This window comes from Pongo pygmaeus, chromosome 5 (assembly GCF_028885625.2).
Source record: "Pongo pygmaeus isolate AG05252 chromosome 5, NHGRI_mPonPyg2-v2.0_pri, whole genome shotgun sequence".
In the NCBI taxonomy this organism is placed as follows: Eukaryota; Metazoa; Chordata; class Mammalia; order Primates; family Hominidae; genus Pongo; species Pongo pygmaeus.
The window spans coordinates 4,862,220-4,867,356 of NC_072378.2; the positions used below are offsets into that span (position 1 = coordinate 4,862,220).

General features: G+C 40.9%; 1 pseudogene; it reads left to right on the plus strand.

Moving 5' to 3' along the window:
* Nucleotides 1-3,354: 3,354 nt before the first annotated feature.
* Nucleotides 3,355-3,777, plus strand: LOC129039500 (small ribosomal subunit protein uS13-like; annotated as a pseudogene).
* The last annotated feature ends 1,360 nt before the right edge of the window (nucleotides 3,778-5,137 follow it).

Genomic DNA, 5,137 nt, shown 5'->3' on the forward strand with positions numbered 1-5,137 from the left:
GTTTTCGATTACATGGATAAGTTCTTCAGTGGTGATTTCTGAGATTTTGATGCACGCATCACCCACGCAGAGTGCACTGAACACAATATGTGGTCTTTTATCCCTCATCCCCCTTCCACCCTTCCTCCCTGGACTCCCCCTGGAGTCCAGTGCATCATTCTTAGGCCTTTTCGTCCACATGGTTTAGTTCCCACTTATAAGTGAGAACATATGATATTTGGCTTTCCATTCCTGAGTTAGTTCACTTAGAATAATAACCTCCGGTTCCATCCAAGTTGCTGCAAAGGCCATTATTTCATTTAGTTTTATGTCTGAGTAGTATTCCATGTTGTAAATATACCACATTTTCTTTATTCATTCATTGGCTGATGGGCATTTAGGTTGGTTCTGTATTTTTGCAGTTGTGAATTGTACTGCTATAAACGTGTGTGCAAATGTCTTTTTTGTATAATGACTTCTTTTCCTTTGGTTAGACACCCAGGAGTGGGATTGCTGGATTGAATGGTAGTTCTACTTTTACTTCTTTAAGGAATCTCCACACTGTTTTCCATAGTGGTTGTACTAATTTACATTTTCACCAGCAGTGAAAAAGTGTTCCCTTTTCACCACATCCATGCCAACATCTATTGTTTTTTAATTTTTTAATTATGGCCATTCTTGCAGAGTAAGGTGGTATCTCATTGTGGTTTTAATTTGCATTTCCCTGATAATTAGTGATGTTGAGCTTTTTTTTATATGTTCGTTGGCTATTTGTATATCTTCTTTTGAGAATTGTCTCTTCACATCCTTTGCCCACTTTTTGATGGGATTATTTGTTTTTCTTTTGCTGATTTGTTTGAGTTCCTTGTAGATTCTGGATATCTATCCTTTGACAGATACATCATTTGAGAATATTTTCTCCCCACTCTGTGGGTTGTCTGTTTACTCTGCTGATTATTTCTTTTGCTGTGCAGAAGCCTTTTAGTTTAATTAGGTCCCATTTATTTATTTTTGTTTTTGTTGCATTTGTTTTTGGGTTTTTAGTCAGGAATTATTTTCTTAATCCAATGTCTAGAAGAGTCTTTCCAATATGATCTTCTAGAATTTTTATGTCTTCAGGTCTTAGATTTAAGTGTTTGATCCATCTTGAGTTGATTTTTGTATAAGGTGAGAGATGAGGATCCTGTTTCATTCTTCTGGATGTGGCTTGCCAGTTTTCTCAGCACCATTTATTGAATAGAGTATCCTTTCTCCACTTTATGTTTTTGTATGCTTTGTCAAAGATCAGTTGACTGTAAGTATTTGGCTTTATTTCTGTGTTCTCTATTCTGTTTCATTGGTTTATCTGCCTATTTTTATTCCAGTACCATGCTGTTTTGGTGACTATAGTCTTGTAGCATAATTTGAAGTCAGGTAATGTGATCCCTCTGGCTTTCTTCCTTTTGCTTAGTGTCGCTTTGGCTATGTGTACTTTTATTGGTTCCATATGAATTGTGGGATTGTTTTTTCTAGTTCTGTGAAGAATGATGATGGTATTTTGATGGGAATTGCATTGAATCTATAATTGCTTTGGGCAGTATGGTCATCTTCACAATATTGATTCTACCCATCCATGAGCATGGGATGTGTTTCCATTTGATTGTGTCATCTATGATTTCTTTCAGCAGTGCCTTATAGTTTTCCTAGTAGAGATCTTTCACCTCCTTGGTTAAGTATTTTCCTAAGTATTTTATTATTATTATTTTAATTTTTTGCAGCTGTTGTAAAAGGGATTGAGTTCTTGATTGATTCTCAGCTTGGTCATTGTTGGTGTATAGCAGAGCTACTGATTTGTATACATTAATTTTGTATCATGAAACTTTACTGAATTCATTTATCAGATCTAGGAGTTTTTTAGAAGAGTCTTTGGGGTGTTCTAGGTATACGAGCATATCTTCAGGAAGCAGTGACAGTTTGACTTCCTCTTTTCCAATTTGGATGCCCTTTATTTATTTCTCTTGTCTGATTGCTCTGGGTAGGACTTCCAGTACTATGTTGAATAGAAGTGTGAAAGTGGGCATTTTTGTCTTGTTCCAACTCTCAGGGAGAATCAAGCACACGCCTTTCTCCTTCCCTCCTTCCACCCTTTGTGCAGTCTGGCAAGAGTCGTGTTTTCCTGTAGTCACTCTTTCTGTATCATTTATTGCCAGGAATACATATTCCCAGAATCTCCTTTATTTACTCTGTCATTTGAGTGTCGCCTGCATGGTGTCCAGGCTAGAGACTAGCCTCTTCTATGTCCCCAGTTAAAAGTTTCAGTCTCAGCACAGCCAAGCACATATCAGATGCTGGGTCAGACTCCTCAGAGCAATATCCAGGAGTCAGGGGACACAAGCACTTCTATGCCTGTTGTTCCAGTGAGGAAGCCTTGACTTCAAACTATGGTTGTGGGAATTGAAAACTAACGAGAAGCTCAATGCACAGACTTGCTAAAAAGAGAGAGCATTGGTGTCCCTATCTCATGGGGTCCTTGGGAGAACTAAATGAGGAAACTCACACAGTTGCTTAGCGCTCCCTGGCACACGGTAAACTGTTGATACTTTAATCTCCTTGAACTGCAGGCATCCCTCAGAATTCAGTCCTTAGAGATCATATGTGGATCTACACAGTGTACAGAAGAAAAGTGCAAGAAGACTGCACAGCCTCCAAAAGCTAAGCTTCTCCAGCTTGGGTGAATTCTGGGGTCAGCAGATTCTCCCTTTAGGATCTGGGGGCTGCCACCCAGAATCTGGAATCAGGGCTGACAGTCAGTGCTCAACCTCTCTCTCTCTCTCTCTGTCTCTCCCTCTCTCTCTCTCTCTCTCTCACACACACACACACACACACGCACACACACATCTGGGGAGGCCCAGGGGGCTACAGTGTCCAGAGTCAGCCCCTCCTGGAAATCCACAGCCCAGCAGGTCTGTGTCAAGGCTTTGAAATCACATCCGAGTGTTTTGATTGAGAGCAAGTATGCTGCATGGAAAATGATTTCTTTGTAATCATTCAGTAGAAAAACGAAACTGTCTCCTAAATAAAATGTCAAACATCCTAAAGTGCCTGGGAGCGTAGTAGTGACATCAGCTTCAGAGTTTATTATTTCATTGATGGAGCCAGACTTGAGGCAAAAAGGCGAGGACACTTTATCAGAAAAGGAATTTCTGGGGGAAAAAAAATAAAACCTTTTGTTTTATGAGACCAGCATTACTCTTATAGCAAAGCAGGTGAGGACACTACAAGAAAGAAAACTAAAGGCCAGTATCCCTAATGAACATAGATGTAAAAGTCCTCAACAAAATACTAGCAAGCTACTTTTACACCAAAGTCCTACAGACTGCTGCTCATGCTGTCACCATGTCTTTAGTGATCCTTGAGAAGTTCCATCACATTTTGTGAGTATTCAATGGGTGACAGAAAATAGCCTTTGTCATCACTGCCATTAAGGGTGTGGGTTGAAGATATGCTCATGTGGTGTTGAGGAAATCAGATATTGACCTCACCAAAAGGTCAGGAAAACTCACTGAAGATATGGTGGAGCATATCATCATCATTATGCAGAATCCATGCCAGTACAAGATCCCAGACTGGTTCTTGAACAGACAGGAGGATGTCGACGATGGAAAATATAGCCAGGTCCTGGCCAATGGTCTGGAGAAACTGAAGAAGATTTGGGTCAATAAAGGGCCGTACCAATTCTGGGACTTTTGTGTCCAAGGTCAGCACACCAAGACCACGGGCCACCAGGGCCATACCATGGGTATGTCCAAGAAGAAATAAGTCTGTAGGCCTTGTCTGTTAATTAATAGTTTGTATACCTAAAAAAATACTAGTAACTAGAATTCAACAGTACAGTAAAAGAACCATTCACCATGATCAAGTGGGATTTATCCTTGGAATGCAAGGATGGCTCAACATATGCAAATCAATCAATATGATATACCACATTAACAGAATGAGGGACAAAAACCATATGATCATCTCAAAATATGCAGAAAAGGCACCTGACAAAATTCAATGTCCTTTGATCATAAAAACTCTTAACAAATTAGGTATAAAAGGAATCCGCCTCAGTGAAATGAAGACCATATATGATAAGGCCAAAGTCAACATCATATTCAATAGGGAAAAGTTGAAAGGTTTTCCTTTAAGATCAGGAACAAGACGGGCATGCCCATTTTCACTACTTCTATTCAACATGGTACTGGAAGTCCTTGTCAAAGCAGTTAGGCAAGAAAAAAAAATAAAGGACATCCACATTGGAAAGGAAGATGTTAAGTTGTCTCTGTAGATGACATTATATTATAACCCTTTGGGCAGTTAACACTCCCACTTCACCCTTGAAGTAGCTGGGACTACTGGAGCACACCACCACATCTGGCTCTTTTCTTTTTTTTTTTTTTTTTTTTTGAGATGGAATCTTGCTCTGTCACCAAGGCTGGAGTGCAGTGGCGCAATCTCGGCTCTGCAACATCTGCCTCCCAGGTTCAAGCGATTCTCCTGCCTCAGCCTCCCGAGTAGCTGGGATTACAGGTGCCTGCCACGACGCCCAGCTAATTTTTGTAATTTTAGTAGAGATGGGGTTTCACCATGTTGACCAGGCTGGTCTTGAACTCCTGACCTCAAGTGATCCACCCCCTTGGCCTCTGAAAATGCTGGGATTACAGGCATGAGCCGCCACACCCGGCCTAGTCTACTTTCTGTATCTATGAATTTGCTCATTCTATAAGTGAAATCATACAATACTCCTCCTTTTGTGACTGGCTTACCTCACTGAGCATATGTCTTTGGTTCATCCGTGTTGCAGTATGTCAGAATTGTAACCACCCAAGGGGTTCACCTTGCCTGCTGCCTAGACAGAGCCAATTTATCAAGACAGGGGAATTACAATAGAGAAAGAGTAATTCACACAGAGCCAGCTGTGCAGGAGACCAGAGTTTTATTATTACTCAAATCAGGCCTCCCAAAAAATTCAGGGATCAGAGTTTTTAAGAATAATTTGGTGGGTAGGGGGCCAGTGAATCAGGAGTGCTGATTGGCTGGCTCAGGGATGAAATCATAGGGAGTCGAAGCTGTTCTCTTCTGCTGGGTCAATTCCTGGATGGGGGCCACAGAACTGGCTGGCAGGTCCAGGTAGGGC